Genomic DNA, 23388 nt, shown 5'->3' with positions numbered 1-23388 from the left:
AAAAACCAAGCCATGAAGTCCAAGGAACTCTCTGTAGACTTCCCTGATGTAATTGTGCTGAGGAAATTCCAATAAATACAGCAGTTAACTGGCAACATATGTTACTTAAAGAATTCTCTAAACTTTCATCCATTTTTAGCTGACGTAAAGTTATTTGAAATGAAAACACAGTTGCTAATGTTGAGTGGAATTTCTGAATATTCTGGATTACCATATCAAAACCATCTGATTATAAATATACTGTATCTGCAGTTAGTACATAATGCAGAAAAACCTAAGAAACAACAAATGAATTACATAAATGCTTACGATAGAACATTAAATAACGGCTGCAATAGCTTCACATTTTAAAATATATATGTATATTTGGTCGATAAACTGTTATTTCTTTAATGTAATTAATATGCTGTTTTCTTGCATTTGTTGTATTCTGGACATCCAGGAAGAGATTGTCATTATATTGTATGTTACAAGCATAACTCTCTTGAACAATGAGGATATTATTGAAAAATGATACTCCAACATATTTTTAAAGTAGCATCCTTGCTAACATAAAGGCAAAAAGAGGTCCCATTTTTCTTCTTCATTGATTACCTAGGACAGGAGAGACAGGCCAGTCCTGTCTCTCCTCTGAAAGTTGCACTGCACCACAGATCTTCCAGACCTCTGTGAAGCTTTTCGACCAGTGAGGAAGTGGTTGGCCAAGTGTGCTGCCTCAGCCTGTTGTCTGCCTGCCAGTACTGCAAGGGAACTCATAAATCTGACAATATGGAGTTTTTTGTCAAGGTGATAATTCAGGCAGTCATGGCCTGTTTGAAACGTAAATGTTGTAAACTGATCAGCAGGCAGTGGGAGTCAGTCTTGTTGAAATAGGAGTGCTGTTGCAACGACCTGCTGTGATATTTGGACTTGATGATAGTCTTTGCTTTAGAGTAGATGGTTGACCTATCATCCTTTCCTTTTGTAATGCCTCCCTTCACTAGGAAATCTGCAATATCTTTTCTAGGCATGTTGCAGTGGGAAGAAAGCCACTGAAAGACATCTGCAAAGGAAACAAAAGGAGGGAACAGATTGTTAAGGTATTTGTTGCTGCCAGAATGAACTACCAGAAAAACAGACATGACATCTGTCAGAAAGAAAATGTTTAGACCATTAGAATATTAGGAAGATTAAGATGAAAACAAACCATTTAGTCCAACATTGCTCACCAGTCCAATTAATTTAATTTCAACAAAATAACATTAAGTCAAGTTTTGAGGGTCCCTAAAATCATACTGTCTTCCACAATACTTGGTAGCTTTCATGTGTCTATGTCACTCTGTGTGAGGAAAAACCTCCTAATGTTTGTGCAAAATTTCCCCCAAACAAGTTTCCAACTGTGTCCCTGTGTTCTTGATGAACTCATTTTAAAGTAACAGTCTCAATCCACTGTACATATTCCCTTTATGCTTTTAACCACTTATCATGTCTCATATTAATCTGCCATTTGCTTAAACTGAAAAGGTTCAGCTCTTTTAATCTTTATTCATAACTCCTCCTTTGCAAACCAGGATTCAGCCTAGTCACTCTTCTATGGATTTTTTTCTAGCACTGCTATCTATGCTTTTTTGTGCAGCCTGGAGACCAAAGCTGCAGTGTACTCCAAATAAAGTCTGACCTGTGCATTATAAAACTTAGCGTAACCTCCTTGGACTTGTACTCCACACATCATGTTATATAATCTAACATTCTGTTAATCTTCTTAATGGCTTCTGAACACTGTCTGGAAGCTGATAATGATGAACCTACTATGACTCCTACAGTGCATCTGGAAAGTATTCACAGCGCATCACTTTTTCCACATTTTGTTATGTTACAGCCTTATTCCAAAATGGATTAAATTTATTTTTTTCCTCAGAATTCTACACACAACACCCCATAATGACAACATGAAAAAAGTTTTCTTGAGATTTTTGCAAATGTATTAAAAATAAAAAAATTGAGAAAGCACGTGTACATAAGTATTCACAGCCTTTGCTCAATACTTTGTCAATACACCTTTGACAGCAATTACAGCCTCAAGTGTATGTGCGTGCATTAGGTAGGTGCCTCATTAGTTCCTTGGAGGGAGCGGCGCCTGCACACCCTTGTCCTCTTGGGAACATCAGTTTAAAAGGAGCCGGCACAGTAGAGAGGGGAAGAAGAAAGAAAAATGGGAAGAGAGAAAGAAAACAGTGTCTGGAGAAGGCAGCATCGGGTGGTGAGATAAGACGGCCAGACATCTAGTCGGGGTAAGGCAACACGATCATGAAGGAGCAATAGAGTGAAGTTGAAATATCCTAACCTTAGACATTATTATTATTGTATTAAATTATTTTAGGATGTTTAATTAATGGATGTTTGACACATAAATGCATCATCTAAGAGGTAACTAAAACATTTTGCCTAAACTTTCTAAGGAGCCAGCTTTTATGATTTTCTTCAAGTTGTTTTTTGACTCTGTTTAGCTCAGTGGTTCTCAAACTCAGTCCTGGGGTTCCAATGTGGCTGCAGGGTTTTGTTCAAACCACTTCCAGAATCAATTCTCAAACTTATCTTATTTAAGTAGATGGCCTATTTTTCTCTTCTTCTATCCTACATTCAATAATGTATAGCAATATAATATTTACATTTATAAGACACTGATAAATATGTGGATTTTTGTTTTATTTTAAAGGCTGAACTTTTTTTGTTGTTTTCCTATTAATTTGCATTCTGAGTAGTTCCTCCCTTGGTTGATTTTCTAATAATGACAATAAATAATGAGAAAAGCGGACCCACGAGCAAACATCACTGAATGCTGAAAGACTGCAACAGCTTCAGTGTCACAGCCACTGATACTCAGTAAATAATGGACTAAGTAATTGAAAACACCTGGAAAAGCATAATGAAAATCATGATGATGATGAAAATGTGAAAAACCAAGTTCAAAAACACTAAACTGACTTCACGTAACATACATAAATGTCAAGTACATTCTAATAAAAATTACAATGTAATTTTTACATTGAGCCCAATACACAGAAATAAAAAAAATGCGAGTTGCATAATTAGGCTAGGAGTCCAATTGAAAACAAAAGTATTTTGGAACAAAAATTTGCAGCCACATGGAATCTCCAGGAATAAGTTTAAGAACCACTGATTTCACCTCACTACCATTGCACATGAAGTTGCTACATTGACTTTTTCTCTTTCTATGTAACAGGACTGAGATTCTGTACCTTCTGCTTCTTATTTAGAATACCTGTCAGCTCTCTCTTGCTTTAAAGTAAAATGATAAAATGGCTACTGTTTAAGAACTAATAGAGACAAATAACAACGATAGTATTTTAGTTGTATGTATATAGCCATATCATTCTTTGAAATAAAGTGTTATTTGTAATATTTAAAGTATAAAATAAAAAAGGTTTACACCAAATATGTTTATGTTAATATGTCATACTTTGCATAGTTATTTCTTTGTATTCTAAAATATTGTAATTATTATGAATGTATTTGCAATTACTATCTTCTTTTATAATACGCTACCGTGGCTGTTCGTTTGTCTGTCCAGGATTTTAAATCACCTGTAGCTTGCAAACTGTTTCACCTATTGACTTGAAATTTGGTACACATATACTATGGGACGTCTACTATTCGCTTTCGGGGTGATGATTTTTATCACTCTTTTTATTTTTATTTTATTTTATTGTAGAATCAACTCTCGGCAGTCAGTTTTAACGTGAAAAGATGCTGATGAAAGAAGAGAAGCAGCGGGCTGCTATGGTGGAGAAAAGAAGAGCTGCCCAGGAAGCAGCAAACACATCAACCTCTGAGCAAACACATGGAAAACATACAGAGAAAGAGTCTGAAAACTATGATTGCTCAAGTCAAGTGTATTCACTACACGTTATTGTGCAGTACTCTGTTACTGATATCACATAATCCCTACTCACATCAGTGAACTTAAAAAATGTACAGTTTCTACTAGGTCAGTTTCTGAGTAGACTGGGACACATAATAAGAAAGTAGGCAAAAACAGGATCCTTCTACTTTAACTTTTTATGTTAATCTTGAAAAAATGTTTTAAAAAATACTTAATTATCTTGATAAAATCTTCCACATATCACACAGTAGTCTCAAGGGAAGAAGCTGGCTGAAATGTTTGATCACTGTGGAATTTTAATTCACTAAGTGCATGAAAACAATAATGCTTTTACCTCAGTCTTCTGGCTGCCCCTCTGTTATGCTACTAATGAATGTAAATGTGAAGAAAGAATTAGTGTGCAGAATATTCTTTTGTAACACAATGTCTTTTGCTCAAATCACATTTACTCCAAAATAGCACGTATCCTAACATTATAAACGTGGAAATGACAAGCAAGCAACAAAAGAAAATTAGAGCCTGGATGTGAGCTGCGTAGGAAGAGTATTTTTGTTAGACAATAGAGAATAACTTCACACTGTTCAGATGTAATGACATAGCTTTCACATTGCTGATTAACTGATTTATACTTGTATACCTTGTTTACAGAAGTTTAGCCTCTAGTTGAATGCCATTATGTAAGAAACAGTTTACATTATAGTCTTAATAACAGCATATTAAATAAATCATTACACATTTATTCATTTTTGCGCCAAGGTATCCAATACAGAAATGTATGTGTCCAACAGGAACCTAAAAGTATGGCCACCATTACATTATATACACACATAATCATACACCAGGGTAGCTCAGGACAAATGTTGACTTTGTATGACAAAGTGGTCATTTCCCATTCTGCTAGGATTTAGTGGCACTCTAGTCCCATAAGGCAGCAGATTTAGCAAATATCCCTGCCCTGCTTGCATTTCAAACTAAGTGACATTTAAATTAAAGTTGCACTGACATCTCTCCAGAGGCTCCCCTGCAGACTGCTTGGGCCAGAAGGCACAAAATGGACTAAAACAAGAACAAAAACCTATAATTCAAGGAATAACTACTTTGATGGACAGAGGAACTTGGCTAAGAAGAGACAGCAGTTGTGTAACTTTAGGGTCTTTAATTCAATCAGCAGATGATTCATCCATCCATCCAACCCACTATATCCTAATTACACGGTTACTGGGGTCTGCTGGAGCCAATCCCAGCCAACACAGGGTGCAAGGCAGGAAACAAACCCTGGGCAGGGCGCACACACACACACCCACACTTGGGAAAATGTAGAATCGCCAATGAACCTAACCTGCATGTCTTTGGACTATGGGAGGAAACCCACACAGACATGGGGAGAACATGCAAACTCCACGTGCCGCCGCAGATGATTCAACCTTCATTTAATACCACATGCTAACCATCTATCAAAGAGAGTGAGAAGAAACAAAAAATGGCATAGAATGGGGAAAAAAAGAGAAGTTTGGAGAATTGTGAATTGAACACACTCACTAAAATTCTCCAGGGAATCCTAAAGAACTCTGAGACTTTTCCCAGGGGTACTCTGTGCACAAGGTGACTTTACAAAATCTTATCTCAAACTAACAAGCTGTGAGCTGCCCTCTCCATGAGAAGCTGAAAAGATGAAATTCTCTCCTCTTTATGGACCAGAAGCTGAGAACCAATTTGTCAAGCTGTGTACCAGTAGTCTGATGAGGATAAGAAGCCATTACTGCATGAAGGTAACTTCAGCATTTAAACTCTTAGCCAGAATGAGTAATGCCTTTTCCCTATGAAATGTCAAACGACAACAGAAGGCAATCTGAGCAAGCAGCAGCACAGCACTGACAAGGATTGAGCTCCAAAGAGGAAGAGTTCACTCCAATGCAGGAAGAATCCTCCACTTGAACAAAGCAACAACTCCACACAATATTGGACATCATCCATAAAGTCTTGGTATCGTAAAACTAACTATCTGTGCCAAGATGAAGTAAAACTCTACATACCAGTAAAGAGCCAGCCTATGTTATATGTCCATCTGTCTAGTCTGTCTGCATCTAGTCATATGTGTCATGTCACAAGAATGAGTCACAGACATCATGAAGGTTTGGGGCAGCCGCCCGTAAATTGTTCCAAGGCTTCAAAATCAAGTTAGTTTGAACAGAGATGTTAACAGATTCGAGTCCAAAACAGAACTGATGTTATTAAGATGGCGGCTTTAAAGGCCAGTAAAGGAAATGACGTCATTGGTGCCACGGGTACCTTGCAGGATTTCCCATGGATGGTCTGCAAGAGATTGAGAGAGACAGTCAGCGCACCCTACCGCCCCCTGGTCTGGTGTGGAATTACTATTATTTAGGCCCTTCAACTGTCTCCCAATCGCACTTGTGTGACAGTCAATAAATATTGAATTTATTATACTTAAATAATTCTTCTGTTTATCAATAAAGTATGTTATTCTGTTTCTTAAAACAATTGTGATTCAGTTACCTTGAGTCTAAAGGCCGGAGATCCCCTCCTACAACAGAGAAAGTAAAGGTAAAGAAAGTAGGAGCCTTGTCAGATTATACGACTAATTAACAATATTGCCAAAGTCAAAAATGGTAATTGATTAACCAGTTTAAATTTTAATTTTCAAATTCCACAATTTTATGATGTCCTCCTGGATAGGTGCCTTATTGATTATTAATTATCAAAATCCTACAACATAATTGAAGAAAGTAGAATCTCTTGAGGAAATGGTTTACAAACATCATGCAAATGCTACATGACAGTCACAAAAGATGAAAAGCAAGAAGATGTCACTGCATATATTTGTACAATTTTCTTCCTCAGGGTCAAACAGCAGGTCAAAAATTGTGACAGAACCATAAGTGTTGAGTTTTATACAGAAGTTTGGTTCATTTGGGGAAGTTGTCATTTTTAGCCAAAGAGATGGACAAAGATAATCTGTGGCATACACCAAATGAGTTTGGATGACCATGTTTGACTGGTGAAATGCAATCTTCCAGCCTAAAAATAAAATCATTTTGAATTGTTTGATGATTCTGTTAATGAAATATTGTAATAGTCAAAGCTTTGAAATCATAACTTTTAATGTTGTTGTGAAAGTGAACAATAAAATATAAGTCTTTAAACATGAACTAAGATAAAATGTTCTTATTAATGATCTGTCAAACAGTCCTTACAACATCTGTTTAGTGATGGCTCAGTGCACTGTGCATGTGTATTCTCCATTTAGTACTATTACCTATGTGCAGATAGGTCACATTGAACCTTTCAAAAAAATTTTGGTCTTAGATGTGAACTAGAATAATTTATTCTATGATCAGAAAATGAAAGTGTTATGGCATACGGTAAATTTACAGTGCCTGCCCATTAAGGTTTTCTAGAGAAGGATGGTACTCAATTCAATAGCCTCAGGTTTGAAATTGATTAAAAAAAAAACTACAAGTGTTACATTTCTGACATAATTTAAGTCCAGCTTTAAATACAAAGTTGGATAAAAGTGACCTAAAATCAGTTTAACCTTTTTGAAAATCAATTTTAACTTCTGCTAAAGTGAACTATTCTGGCCCAATATCGTTTTTTATACAAGACATACAGTTCTCTCTCTCTCTCTCTCTCTCTCTCTCTCTCTCTCTCTCTTCATTCATTCGTTAAGTAAATTGTTCCAATAGAATGTAACAGACACACAAAAGCACCACCACAGGTATGTACATAAGACAAAAAATGATAAGTGCTACTATTACAACATACATGCAAATGACAAAATACAACCTCATCAAATCATAATGAAAGGAAAATTATTTTAAACAGATCTCCAAGTCCACTAATACTGCATTTATTTTTGAGGATTAATCCATTTGTTTCTTTATCTTGCTTATTCCATTTAAGGATAACAGGGACATTGTGATTGCTGCAGAAATGCAGCCTGTCACCATAAAAAAAAGCAATAACCAGCTCTGGAAAGGATGCCATTCCATTAGTGTACACATAAATGTGCAAACAGGGGTAATTCTGATCCAGAATGTGCATAAATATCTCTTCCCTTCCACCACTTGTGTGTAAATTTGAAATTCTCTCGATGTCCGAGTAGGCTTTTTACTTTAGGTACATTTCTCTCCACCCATATCCTGAATATGTGTGTTGAATTAAATGAATGTATGTGTGCCCTGCAGTATCTCAGTCCTACTTCTCTGTCCAGAGATTGTTTCTTCTTTGAGCCTTGTATTGTTTGGATAGGCTGTAGCTGTCTGTGACATTTTAATGGAATAAGTGAGATAAAAATGTATCAGTACTGAAAACTGAATGCAATAGTGGGGATCCTTGGAACAAACTCAAAATCTGTTTTACTGTACCTTGCTTATTAATACTAAAAGGCTATACTGACATTGTCCATTCTGTTGCTATAGCTAGAACACAGATCCTGGTTTAAAAGCCAGATCCAAACACTCTCGATATCCACTACAAAGTCTTTTGTAGTCTTCTCTTTACCGTAATGCAGCTTAGTGCTTTTTCGGATAAGATGATCAATACCAGACTTTGACCCATCACAAGGGTGTCTCTTGGGGGTATAAGCTGGGTTCCCAAGTTCTGAAAAAAAAACATAACTCAAGATCTGACAATCTTTAGGCTGCAGCTGAACATGGCTAGCTTTGGCTGCCCATAGCCAGAACCCATAGCTAATAGACTGTGGTCACAAAAAAGGCTGAAGCAATCCCTTTACCCAAGAGGGCAAATGTATTGCACTGAAAGGGCGGAATACTTGTCTGTATTGGAGTATGAGCGAGGTTGCTATTAGTCTAACCTTGCTGAAGAAGAAAGGAGGAGACTGTATGTAAACCACACATTTGTATTGCTAATGATGGTAGCTGACTGATCTCCACCTGACCCAGCAGCATATCTTTGCTAACTTCTGAGGGCACTGTGTGTACAAAGGTACAACCAAAGGCAAAGAAGAATAAAGAAAGAAGGCCAGCCAGGAAAGGAAACAACTGTCCACCTCAATCATAATTAAAACTTTGAATTTGAGAACTATTCATTGTAATTTAATAGAAAGAACAAATCCAGCTAATGTATTTTGGTAGTGGTATGACTCTAGCTAAAGATAATAACCTTGTGAAGGATAAGATCTAGTACTGTATTGTGTTATACATTGTCACAAACTCGACAAAAGAAGCCACAAAAGGTTTGGGGGCTGCCACCCGTATATTATTTTCCTGGCCGCAAAACAGCAAAGAGTTGTGTATATGTTTGAGTCCAGAACTGAACTGACTTGATATGAACAAAATGGCGGTTTTAAAGACAGGTACAGGAAGTGACTTCATCAAAGGGACCAGAAAAGGAAGTGATGGGAACCGGGACCAGAAGTGACATTGTGAAAGTGGCCGGAACCGGAGTGATGTGGTCAGGGTCAGAACCGAAGAGACATCAACTGGGCCAGGCAGTAGTTCTCATCACTGGTCTATAGAAAAGTGAGAAAAAAAGCCAGTGCACTCCGCCACCTCCCAGTCTGGCTTGGAATTAATCCCATTCAAGGCCTTTAGCTGCCTTCCATGCACACTTGTGTGACAATATTTATTCCTAAACTCAGTCAGAAAGTGCAGTGCAGCATCTCACATGGAGACACAAGCACACACAAAGAGAGTGTGGTGGGTTGGTGATACTTTAGTTTAGTTATTACAAAAATGCATCTAATATTAATTTACTAGTATGTAACTAGACCTTAACATACATTTCTTTGGGTCTACATAACACTTACTATTTCTCTCTGCAATGCTAAGAAAACTTCACTTTGGAGTGGCCTGAGGTGGCTTAACTGAGACACATTTCTCTTGATATTACATACAGTATTTTTCGGACCATAAGGCACATCGGATTATAAAGCGCATTCAGCGAAACAAAACAGTCAGATAAGTCAAACTTTATTCAACTCATTCACAATAACTCTCAACATTGTTCAGTTGTAACATAAAATACAAAACAATGCACTCACTTTTTCAGTTCATTCCTCTTCCATAAATCCACAAATTCTTCATCCTCAGTGTCTGAGGTAAACAGTTGGGCGATTTCAGCATCAAGCATGCCCGGATCTCTCTCGTCATTATCCGAGTCAGTCTCATTGCTGTTACTTAGCTGTTTGGTGATGATTCCGCCCTTCGTGAAAGCCCAGACAATACTTGAGACTGATACCTTAGCCCAGGCATCCACGATCCATTGCAGATAGTGGCATAACTCGCCTGGCGTTGCCTTCCTGTCTTGGTGAATGTGTGTTTGCCTACCATCATCCAATGCTCTCACGCAGCTCGCAATTTAACTTTGAACGACCTGTTGACATCGATATCTAATGGTTGGAGTTCTTTGGTTAATCCACCCGGAATGATGGCAAGCTCCGAATTAGTTTGCTTCACTTGGATTTTGACAGTATCGGTGAGATGGGCGCGCATGGAGTCGCAGATCAATAGAGACAGAGATTTGTGGAAAAAGCGACGTAAACTTCTCTCAGCCACTCACTCATCTTCTCCTCGTCCATCCAGCCCTTTGGGTTAGCTTTGATGATGACGCTGGCCGGAAACTTTTCTTTTGGCAAAGTCTATAACTTGAAAATGACCATGGGTGGTAGTTTCTGGCCATTAGCCTGGCAACTGAGAACTACAGTGAAGGATGGCTTCTCGTTCCCTGTGGTGCATATAGATACCGTACTGGTTCCTGTTTTCTCAACAGTACGGTTCACGGGGATGTCAAAGGTAAGAGGGATCTCGTCCATGTTGGTGATGTGTTCTGGCCGAATCTTCTTTTCAGTGATCTTGTTCTTGCAGTAAGTGGGGAAAATGGCCAGCTTTTCTTCGTAATCCTTTCGCAGTTGCTGCGAGATGGTAGTTCTTGTGCGGATAGAGAGATTACGTCTTTTCATAAAACAGAAGCACCAAGAAGGACCTCCTTGAAAGTCAGTGATCTTCATGTCACGTGCTACCGCTGTTACCTGACTGTAGAGACGCTTCTACCTGCTGTTCTCTGTGGCCATCTCGCTTTGTTCCCTCTGAAACTCTGTTTGGTCTTCTTTACTTGGCGCAGGTCATCTTCTTGCTTCCACCACTTGCGCACCATTGATTCATTAATGTTGAATTCTCTCGCAGCTGCCCTATTCCCATGTTCTACTGCGTGCCTGATAGCCTTGAGTTTGAAATCCACTTCGTAAGCATGTCTCTTAACAGGTGCCATTTTGGGGTCCTAATAAACACACCAAATATTATGTTGAAGTACAGTATGTATTACTCCGCGAGGCCCCTGACTACGGTAGCCGTAATGCTCCAACAATCCATCAATCGGTGCGGCTTCGTAGCTTACCAAAGTCATTCTTAAACATTTTGTCAGATTTTTGAGCACCGTGTACCACATAAAATCGGTTCGAGGTCAGTAAGTACAACCACAATTAATACATAAGGCGCACCGGATTATAAGGCAAACTGACGATTTTTGATAAAGTAAAAGGATTTTAAGTGCGCCGTATGGTCCGAAAAATACTGTATTTAGACCTGTGAATCCTTCATATTAAAAAGTATTTTATCATCATATAAATATGCCAAACTGCACAGAGATGAATATCATATCTACTTATGTTTCATAAGTGTTATGAAGGCCAAAAGGAGCCCTAGTTAAGGTCTTGTTACATGATTATAGTAAGAGTAATAGATGTGTTTTGTAGTATCTTAACTAAAGTCTTACTTCTCTGTCTATACATATACTTACATATGTCCATCTTCTGTTATCCATATGTTATAATAAATTGTATTATTTTGTTTGTTTCAAGCGCTCTGAGTTATTTGAGACAGTAATTCTACAGCCATGTCCGAACCTCAACAGAGGAAGTGAAAGTATTAATGTAGAATTTGGCTGATTTATTAAATTGTTCACAAATTGTACAGATCTTTTTACATTTCTGGTGTCCTGGCTGGAAAATGAAACAGAGATCCCTCACTCAACTTGCATTTAACTTGCTGTCCATTAAGGGGGAGCTTGTTGATTGCTGTCATTGCCAAAGATAAAACTGATAATTAATTAACTGAATGATCATACATCTCACATTACATTATTTTGCCCTTTTTGGGGAGGACAAATCAAATCACTTTTTTTCCTATATGACTTTTAAAGATTTTACCAGTTGCTAGCATACTGAAAGAGCAACATTTGCAGTTTTTATTATCTTATGAACTACAAAAGGGCTATTACCTGCTAAATAGGTTTGGTGGTATATGTACTGTATGTATGCATTGTTTGTGATCTGACTGTAACCCTGTACTGCAGGAAGATATATAATATTGATTCATAAGGTTCAAAGTTCATATTACAATTAAATTGCTTCCTATTCTAATGAGAGTATGACCTCCAATGTAAAAAACCCAAGGGTAACTACCTGACATTTCCATGTGACACGTGAAAAAGCAAGTGTTACAGAACAGAAGATCGAGTTGGTTTCTAAAAATGAGTACTAGAGAATGAATAGGCTATCCTAAATACAACCAAACCCCAAATGATACATATAATTTACAACAATATTTTATTGAACTACTGAATCAAAGCAACTTTAATAAAGCTGTCATAACAGCTCTCTTTACCACAGCTTGGTCTATAAATAAGTAATTTAAAATAAATGAAATCTTAATTCAAAAGGTTCTTTTCCCAAAGCACTAACTGGAAAGGAAATAACTAAATAATGTAATAAAAAATACAATTTCAAGGAGACAAAAACTTTGTTTAAAGGAGCCCTTTTGTAGCACCCTCTAGTGAATGAGTCCTATTCACTATACAACTGAGATTGATGCTTTCATAAGATGGAACCTTTTATTAACTACTTGTTTAAGACATCTTTTCAAAGAATTTGTTAGGTGGCAGTCTGGGATACTATTTTAAATGTTGAAGATTGTATCATACGTAAGAAATACAAAAGACAAAGATGTAGAGTTGGGTTATCTCATAAGCGAACCCTGAATATTTGACTGGAATAAAAAAGAGACTGGAGTCATGATAGCAACTGATGCAATGATGACAGTGGTACTTCTTAAGAAGTGGCAAGGCCAGAATGGGCAGGGCCAGGAGACTGTGACACAGAAGTGACTTCACTGGGACTTCTGGTTATCTGATCTGTAAGGATGAGATATATTAGGCAACAGTGCCAACTCTTGGCTTGGGGTGGAATTGCTGTTAGAAAAGCCTACAAGTTGTCTTCCAAATACACGTGTGTGACAGAGCCCTCCTTAGCCTAGACCCATTGAGTCGAGCGGACCGAACCAAGAGGTCATACACGACAGAGAGCATCTGCATTGGCGTGGAGAGATCCTTTGCAATGCTGAACCTGGAATGTATATGGCTGAAGGTCCAAAATCCACCTTGTGACTCAGGATTCAACTGTTTTTGCAGAGTGATCCACTGTAACAATACATGTTCCACCACCAGAGTGAACTCATGACCTTGGACGTAGTACCTAAGCTGCTCAGTGGCCTATTTAGTTGACAGAGCTTTTCACTTCACAACTATATACCTGTTCAGCACCATCAACGCTTTGGCTCAGCACGGCACCAGGACTTGTTTCTAAAGTGTCGGTCTGGGGGATGAAAGGGAAAGAAAAGTCTGACTTATTAGAAAGGGCCTGCTTAATGTCACAAAATGCAGCAGTAATTTATTTTATTCAGCTTGTGCTTCCTTGTTAAATTACTTAAGGGTGTCGTCCTCTCAGAGAAACTAGACACAAACCGGCAGTAGAACCCTGCTAACCCAAAAGAAGGTTTGAATCTGCCGCATGGTTTGTGACTGGGGCCAAAGCAAGGTAACAAAGAGTTTAGAACACTGTGGTCAAACACTCACTCCCCCATAATGTAGCCCAAATACAGTATTTAGCTTCCATTAGCCCAAAGTAACAATTTTTAGGATTTCTCTTGAGTTTGGCTTTATACATTGTTAGGAGGACTTCTTGAACTTGCCATACATGCTCCTGACATGTACCAGAATAGATGACCATGTCATCCAAGTAGGTGGCACTATAGGAATTGTGGGGCTGTAGCACTTTATCCAATAGTCATTGGAGGTGGCTAAGGCCCCATGCAAACCAAATGGGAGAACGCAATACTGCCAGTGTTCTCTAGTGGTAACTGGATGCTGTCTTTTCCTTTGAGGACTCCATTAAAGGAATCTGCCAGTACCCTTTCGTTATGACAAGTATTGTCAAGAACCATGTCTTCCCAAGCTGTTCGAGGAGTTCATCCACTCTCGGTCGGGAATGCATCAAATCAAGAGACCTGATTAAGCTGACAGAAGTCATTGCGAAAGCCCCAACTTCTGTCTGACTTTGGGACCAGAACAATAGGGTTAGACCAGGGACTAAATCTTTTTTCAGTAACACCAAGGTCTAACATTTGTCTGATATAAAGCTCCACTTCCACTCTTTTTGCCTCCGGGAATCAGTGTGGATGTTCCCTGACAACCACTGGTTCTGTAAAAAAGTCATGCACAATTAGAAAAGTCCTGCCTGGTTTCTTATCCACTTCCTTCAGATGAATGGCTGCTTCAAGTTATAGTCATTTTTGGGTCGTCAAATTAGGTTCAAAATTTTGTTGTTCCCAATGGACAAAGAGAGAGCGTGACTGTCCGGAGTAAGGATCTGGTTCCCTTTCCTTCCACAGTTTCATCACATTGATGTCATAAACATGCATGGGAGGTTGAAAGGCTTGGTTGTTTCACCAAACAGTCTACCAATCTGCTTCTGTCTTTTATCTCTTAGGGACCTTGCCAATGGGCTAACAATATGGAATGAGTGGTAGGAATGAGAACCATGACTTGATCTCGAGTCAAACCTTGATTATACAGACAGCCCTGTGCTGCTTGTACACACTTCAGGTTTTCTTTAGAATTGGCCAAATTTTATTGAATCTATCATACAATTGTGCAATATACTTAAATATATTGGTAGTAGTATTACACTGCCTCACCCTCTCAACTTTCTATTAAGATATTCAATAAACCATAGGTTTTCTTCCATATAACGGTTCAAAAGGAGAGAACCTAGCTGAGGCTTGTGGGACTCCCTGATAGGCAAAAAAGTATGAGGAGAAGTAACTGGTCCTCATTTCTTTTATCCTCACTGACTACCTTGCGTAGCATTTGTTTGACCATTTGACATGTTGGCTTTTGGAACAAGCAATAATGACCTTGCCCATCCTTTATATTTTGTAACAGGTATAACATGTTCTTTTGTAAAACAAAGTGCAGCCCCTGAGGCATGGGATATGCAGTATGTCACCCGCCTACTAGTACTACTGTATTCTTAGCAAATTTTAGGGAATCATCATTCCAATATTCCCGTTTAAATGATCCTGGCAATTGCCGGAATTGAAAATGTACTTCATAAAGTGGGTCAGGAGTGACCTCTCAGAATGGTCGGTTAAGCTGAAGAAAAAAAAAACCAAAATCTACAAGGGTTCCAAGGACAAAAGACAGCCCAACACACACTGGGCATTCAATCTGGCATAAATGTTCTTAACTAGTTCTTTATTGTTTTTCTTTTTTTTATAGGCTTTGTCTTGTAGGATTTGATGCAGTGTGTCTTGTGCCATGTCGGGGTGTCTGCTTTTATTCTAAAGTCACAAGCAGCAGCACAGGACTTTGGTCAGGTTGTGATGTCACAGAAGAACTGGTAAAGAAAACAAAGAAAAGTAAAGCATAACAATGATTGCAGATTCATTGAAGAGTACAATAATTTGATACATATCTAGTTTATTAAAGGAAGAACTGAGATGTAGCCATGAAAAAGCTGAATTAAAAAGTAGGTTTTAGGAACTTTTTAAAATGATCCACGGTGTTGGCCTGGTGATTTTTGGTGCATAACAGCAAATGTTTTCTTGCACTAGTTGGATATTAGTTATGGTTTTTGGTGTGTTTTAAAATAAACTGTACGTATCATAAAACAGCTCAGACTGGCAGCTGAGTAGCATAGCAATCAATGCAGCCTTTTTACAGCTTACTTATTCTAAAATTGCTAATCATAAAATCATAACATTATTCACTAAACAAGACCCCACATCTTTGCTTTGCCATGATTCTCTATTTCTGAAGAAAATACATGTAATAAACCTGCTAATAATGGTTTTCCTTCCTTCTTGAGATGAATTTAGAGGTGACTGATTAAAGCTCCTTGGTTCAATTTAACTACCTCACAGACATTCAGGTTTCAGGAGGATATCTTTGTCTTTGGCATGGATTGGAGTGACACCTAGGAATTTTTGATCATGTCACTACTGAGCACTGTCCTTAAAGGATAAACGACAAGTTTCTCTGGTTCTGTTTTTTAGAAGCTAGCTATATTCTTTTTCAATTTTATCAACTTCATTGATAAACTGACACCTCTCATAGGTCTCAGTAATAAATAAATTATTTAGTTTCCTTACTGGTAATCATTCTCTAGTACTGTAACTTCTGGGAATGTGCATCGAAGATTGATTAAACATTTAAACATTTGCAGCTTTACTCACAAAGGCCTGACCTTACAAAGGTCTACCCAACTATTCCTGAGATATATGCTTCAATCTACTTTGCCATGAACTTCCAGAAGCAAAAGGCATCTGCACAACAACTACCAGTATTCAATTCTAATGTGTATCCTTTCACACTCCTCTTGAGAGAGTATTCAACTGAGAACAACCCCCTATGTGTTTATCCGTCTTGTGAATTAGCTTTCAGTCCTCTATTAGCTTTACCATTCCCCTTGCCCTCCAATGTCACTCGCTGTGTGCTTCTTTCCATTGCGAATTAAATTCTCACAACCTGTCACACATCACCACTGATCACCATTTACTCCTTTGAAAATTCATCTACCAAACACTCTCAGCCTCTCACACACAGTAACATTCCCAAATGCGGTTGGAAAAGCAGCAGCAACCTTCTAAAGACAAAAAAAGCTGTAAAATTCTACAGGTTTTTTTTCGCTGTGAAATGATAACAATATATACAATAAGTGAAAAAAGACACATTCTTTACTTCAGCAAAGAAAAAAACTTACCTGCTGCCAGGATATGAACTTGTGATCCTGAAACATACAGAAATTGTTTAATAAAGATAAACTTAAATTAGAATGAACATTTTGAGCATATTTAACTTATCAAAGGAATTTTGCTATTAATTGCATTGAATCTGCATTCAATCAGTAGAATTTTTCTCTTGTATGGTATCTATTTGCAAATGCTTTTTCTTTTGATCATCACCAACATAGGTGTTTTGCCTTGAGGAAGGTTAAAAGCATCTACTTTTTCACTTTCCTCAGTCCAGGACTCTTTGTTTCAGTACCTCACTCTTTCCTTTTTTATATTTCATAAAATCAAAAAAAAGTCTGAGTACATTTCGGAGAGCGAACGCATTCTGAATAACCTTAAAGAAATAGCATTCAAAGACAGAAATTCCCTTCATATTCTATTAAACCCTTTCATCCTTTTAAAGTTGAAAAAAAATCTTTATCAGTGTCATAAAAATTGAACTCCGGAGCTTCAAAGCTTTGCATTCTCTATTTTGATTTCCCAATGAGTTTTGTAACTAGCTTTGTCTTGTCATATTTTACTGAGGGCAGGCAAGATCAAGTCTGTCAATGAGCATTAAAAACAAACAAATTAATACATCTCTAATGAGCATATTCATTTCCATATCTGAAGTCATTTTTTTTCTCTAAAAAATGTAGGTTGCTCACTTAATGTAGAGGTGGAGAATGAGAGACAACTGTCCTTAATGGAGATTTTCAATTATTTTTTAATCTTGTCCATGACTGATAGTAGGGGAGAATGTGGTGTAGACCATTAAATTGGTGCCGCACTTAAAAGGTTTGGTGGCACTTCATTAGTTAATGGTAGTGATGCACGTAATCTTTAAATTGTTATATAATTTTTGAATGGCTTTGTCACATTAATAATTTCAAAAATGTCTGGCAAGAATTCAAGTAATTCATGGTAAATTCAAGTAATTTTTATTATAGTGAGCATATTCCATTCTATTCTTATCAAGCAGGGTCATTTTTGCTAAATCGTAATTTGACCTCTCCAAATTAGAATCATTGCTGTTATTGAACTATCTGGAGTATAAACACATGTTTGGTCTCTTTGTAAAGGTAACATTCTCTAGTTTCACCCTTAGTAGTCAGAATCACTGTAGGTGTGACTGATCAAAAGTTATGCACATTAGAAATCACAGAAAAAATGAATTTTTTTGTTCTCGCCTAAGTTTTTTTGTGAAAATAAAGGCCTCTATAGCTGCAGTAGGTAGGTGGGGACAGAAACACACTAAGTACCAACAGAATAACTTGTTGACTACTCACATTTCAAATTTGAAAAGAATACCTGTAAAAATGACATTTTTACACCAGTTTTTATGTGGGCATGTCCAGGTGCTTTTTAGAGGGACCTATGGTTTATCCATTATCCACATTTTGGAATGTATGGAAAAAGTGCAATAACTTTTGAATGCTTCAACCCACAGATATCAATGAGGGCTCTACTGAAAGCTTACACCTAAAGGAATCTATATCTACACACAGTGTCACTCTATTAGTTATGGAAATTCATATTCCATAATAAAAACAATAAAAAAATACACATTTCAATATAAAAATAGTCAAAACAAGTCTTATGTGCCAAAAAAAAAAATGTATTTTTTATTTTTTTTTTTAATAAAATGCACACAAACTATATACATTTTTTACAAACTGTTACAACACAGCTCAGCGTTTTCCATGTGCCACTGATTGTAGCAATCCCTAGCAGGCAGAAAGCACAAGGGCATGTCACATGTCGCTCTCTGCCTCAGACTTCTCCTAGTCCGATTCATCACTGTCACGCCGCGTACATGCCTCTACTACTTCATCGAGAGTGTATTTACGTTTATCTGTACATTTATCCATATTTAAAATGCAAAAAAACTTGGTGAAATCACAATAAACAACCATGCACCAAGTCTGCAGACTGGCACAAATGCCAGCTTTGCGCAGCTCCGTTCGGTTTTGTTTACAAGTTGGCAGGGCAAGTTACATATCGGCGTGCTCAGCTGCTCATTGGCTGTAAGTTTGGAGTGTCACTCACAGCCTCCAATCAAACTGGTAGATTCTACCAGGGTTTGGAGTTGTGCGTCATCGTTCAGCTGTCTGTGACACTCGTTGGCTATACGAGGCGCCAGTCACCCCCCAGATCCCTCGTAATTGGCCAACTTAGGTGTCAATCAGAAGCTAACACTTCCGTGTAACATGCTTTAGCATGGTTATTGCCGACAGAAACAAATTACGTCTGATATGACCAATAGGAATAAAAAAAATGTCGGAGCTAGTCTCAAGTTAAGAAACGTTTTCTGGAGTTTTTGTCCCTTTGAGGATCTATCGTGTGTTTTGGACCTAATTGTTTCACTGGATTATATTCCCTGGAGCCTTACGGACAGAATGAGATCAATATTGCTCGGAAATATTGATGTTTGACTTGCAGAGAGCCTTCAAAGATAGGAAAAGTCAACTCTTAAAAGTATTTACTTCTCTGTAAAAAAGGATTTAGTGTCAGTGCTGTGGTTGTTGTGTGTCAAAATGGTTTATATCATCGGAAAGACGAGACTCTGAGGTTTCATTTGATGTGTAGTATGTCGAGGTGTATGACAGAGGGGCATGCACACATGGCTGTGACATGGCTGTGACGTCGTCCAATCGTAGTTATGTACCGGGACCGGTACGTGTGCATGTTAAGAGGTTTTTACCAGTTGAATTCAAACTAAAACAACAACAGTGATACATTAACATACATTATTTTGTATTAAAGACATTTATAAACATAGAAGCATAGAAACACAGCATAACACTAAAACCCACTCAAGACAAGTAATATCCAACACCATTGGACACCAGGCAGGAAATTGGCCTGGACTGGGCATAGACCACTTGAAAGGGCATGGCTGAATTTCACCAGTTAATTTGCCTTGCATGTGTTTGGAGATGTTGGAGGAAAACCAGACATACTGTAACAAGAGCTTGCAGACTTCTCTTAGGCAATACACATACACAGAATTCAAAAACTGACATGCTAGATCTGTGACAACCTTATAACTGTAACATTATATTTATATAATTGTATAACATAATACAATTACATAATTGTTCACTATTTCATTTCATTCCCTTTCCAGTACCACATCATTTAATGCTGTACTGGCAGACTCTCCAATAGGTGGCTCCCAGCAGCAGTAGATCTGACATATCTGCTCTTAACTGTTAACTCAATTACCTGCACCTACACCTATGAATTGTAATGTTCAAACAGGAAAACAACTGCTTGTCATGTCTGACTATTTTTGGTTATAAAGTGGCAAAAATCAAGTAAAGTCTTTTTTGTAAAGGACAAAGTAAAGGAAAATCAAGGTCATCAATTGTAAGGATTTGTACACAAAAGGTTGTTAAATCATTCACCTAACTATTAAGGAAAAAAAAACTAATATGGAGTCTGCATCTAAATGAATCAAGAGTCAAAACCAACCCCTAAATTATTTTTTTTGCTACATTGTCATGCATCACTGAATATGCCCATCATGTGGGCAGCAAAGCAACACAATAGAATACAATCTGTTAAGGGAATGTGATTTTACTATGTAGAATATTAAAGTATGTTTTAGTTTTCTTTCTTTTTTCTTTCTTTCTTTCTTTCTTTCTTTCTTTCTTTCTTTCTTTCTTTCTGAGTTTGTTTGTTAAAAACATTTTATGGATGATAAGGGAGGCATAGAACTGTGAATTGTGCTATTTTTATTTTATTTTACTAATATCTATCTATCTATCTATCTATCTATCTATCTATCTATCTATCTATCTATCTATCTATCTATCTATCTATCTAACACTAACATTTAATCTCTGTATTGGTAGTTCACCACACTGAATAGGAAAAGTCTAACAGTAGGATTGTATCAGACGTTAAAACCAGAATAAATGAAAACACTGCAAATGGGCAGTCTGGTAAGATGAAAGATAAGAACGTTAAATGGTAAACAGGTGATTTTTCTGGACTTTCCATATGAGTAAAAGCTAAGCCCTTGAAGCACTTGATACTATTGTGCAGGAACACTTTGTGAACATGTACTGATAGGTCTGTCAAAATGACATTGGACAGAGAAAAGTCACAGGTATTCACCTTGGCTGTAACAAGCTTCTAAAAATCAGCAGGAAGAATAAGAAACAAAAAGAGTTAGAACCAGGAAGAAGACCCATGCCATTAGCAATGTAGCCTTACACATTAGGTGTGTTATGACAGCTCCTGAAATACCTAGGATGTATTGGTCATTGCCACTTCCATTTGCTTTTCCTTTTGCTGTTGGCCCATAAAGAAAATTTAAGAATGCTAAAGACTAAAATGACCGAATAAAGGTTGTGGACTGTGCCCGGCAGTTTATCCCGGCCAAGTCCCCCAAGCCGCCAGATGGAGCCCTCCCTGCAGTATGGAGGTGCCCCGAAGACCAGCAGGGAGTCATGGACTTTGTAGTTTTTATCCTCAGCCCTGCTGGATACCACAGGGGCCACAAGAGGGAGCTCCAGGGAGGACCGAAGGCTTCTTTTTGCCCTATGCCCCGGAAGTACTTCCAAGTCACATGAGCGGAAGGGATGATGTACTTCCGAGGTGAAAAAAGGTCTTTTATCTGACCCAGAAGTGATAGGGAATTATGGACTGAAGGATGAGAAACACTTCCGGGTCAGGAACTATAAGAGGATTGTGGGAGCTCTCAGACGGCGAGCTGAGCTGGGTGGTAGGAGTGCAACGCGTCTGGGAGTGGAGGATTGATTTATTGGTTTATTGATTGTGTTTGTTTATGAATAGTGTGGAGTGGAGGGTGCTTAGTGCACATTATTATAATAAAAAGAATAATTGTAGCACTTTTACCAGGTGTTTGGCGTGGTACCCGAGGGTTCAAGGGAGCGCTAGTGCCCCAACTGTGACAAGGTTTATTATCTGCTCCCCTTGCTTACACTAATATTTGTTCTATCCTGCTGTCTTGGGTATAAATAAATAAAGAGATGTCCTCTAATAGCAGCAGAGAAGTACAGTAGCAGTCAGTCTAGGATGAATTTGGATCCACACACCCAGCTGTAAATGCATTATTAATGCCAGCCTGTTTCTTCTTCTGGGCCAGGTGAGTGCAAGGATAATAGAACATGAATTGATTAGGAGGACTGTGGCGGACAACTGTCAAGATAGTGCCGAGATAGTGGAAGGGCTGGGTGAGAGAATAAAAAATAGGCCATCATCTCCCCCAGAGCACTAGATAGCAGCCCCCCTGGATAGAAGCGGTGCCTTGGACTCCCATAGGGCTTCATGGGAGTTGGTGTTTCATACAGTCCTGTTGGTTTCCGTGAGTTGTGCCAGGGGTTGCTGCAGGTGCTGCACAGCCCTATTATGCTGGGCTTCTGCCTTAGCTGGAAGTGCTTCCAGATGATGCTAATGGGCCACCGAAAGTACTCCCGGGAATCAGGAGGAACAGGACAAAGTTGGCTGGACAAGGTGTCAGAATGGAAGGACAGGGAGAAGAGAAGAAACAAAACCATTTCCCACGTAATATAAACATGTGTTGTACTGGACTTGTGCTAGTGTCTGTCTGTGTCAGGTGTTGGGGAGCTGGAGAGCCCCTGGTGGTCAAAGGGCATATATTTGGTTCTATGTAACAAAGATGCTGGGTGTGGAAATAAAAGAATACATGTTTTTGGACAGAATCACCACAAAACCCTTCCACGACAAAACACCTTTCAACCTCCAGATCTCTGCATGCATCAAAACCATTTGGATAAGATAACAGTCAGAGTGCCAAAAGCACTTCATCGAGAGTGCTAACACTTTCTGCAAGACACACCATGACTGAGCATAACAGTTAATTTTGAAAGACATAGTAAGTATAGGCCATGTTAAATTTGAAGAAATTCTGACGAAAGTTGTAAAGACATTGATTCAGTGCATGTGTTTAAGGAAAATAGTCTGTGAATTATGTATAATAAAGATGGTTATATCACGTAAAACTTGTAATAAATGCAGTTTGACCCACCCAGAATCTGGTCAAAATGATCATGACTAATTATCTTAATATCTTAGCTGAAACCATTCTTAGAAGCAGGCCAAAACTACTTCTAGGGTTTCTTAGTGTATTCATCATTTCACCATTCATCAGGATCACCAAGGCATTGTAATAAGTATAAGTTACTTCAACTCGGTCAAAAAACAAATATCCTATATGAATAGTCTAATGATCCCTCTTATGACTAGATAGGGGTCCTTAAGAGTGACTACAAACCCCATAAGACACCAGTATAATCCAAGGTCAATCAAAAGATAAGAAGAAACCAAAATACAGAAGGATAAAAAAAACAACCAAGGGGATACAATAACAAATTAGCCTCCTTTGGACTGTATGAGGTAGGTAGGTCCGAACCAACTACCAGA

The sequence above is a fragment of the Polypterus senegalus genome, chromosome 2 (genome assembly GCF_016835505.1).
Source record: "Polypterus senegalus isolate Bchr_013 chromosome 2, ASM1683550v1, whole genome shotgun sequence".
NCBI lineage: Eukaryota > Metazoa > Chordata > Cladistia > Polypteriformes > Polypteridae > Polypterus > Polypterus senegalus.
The sequence above is the reverse complement of the archived record's forward strand: the minus strand, read 5'-3'. Positions refer to the sequence as shown.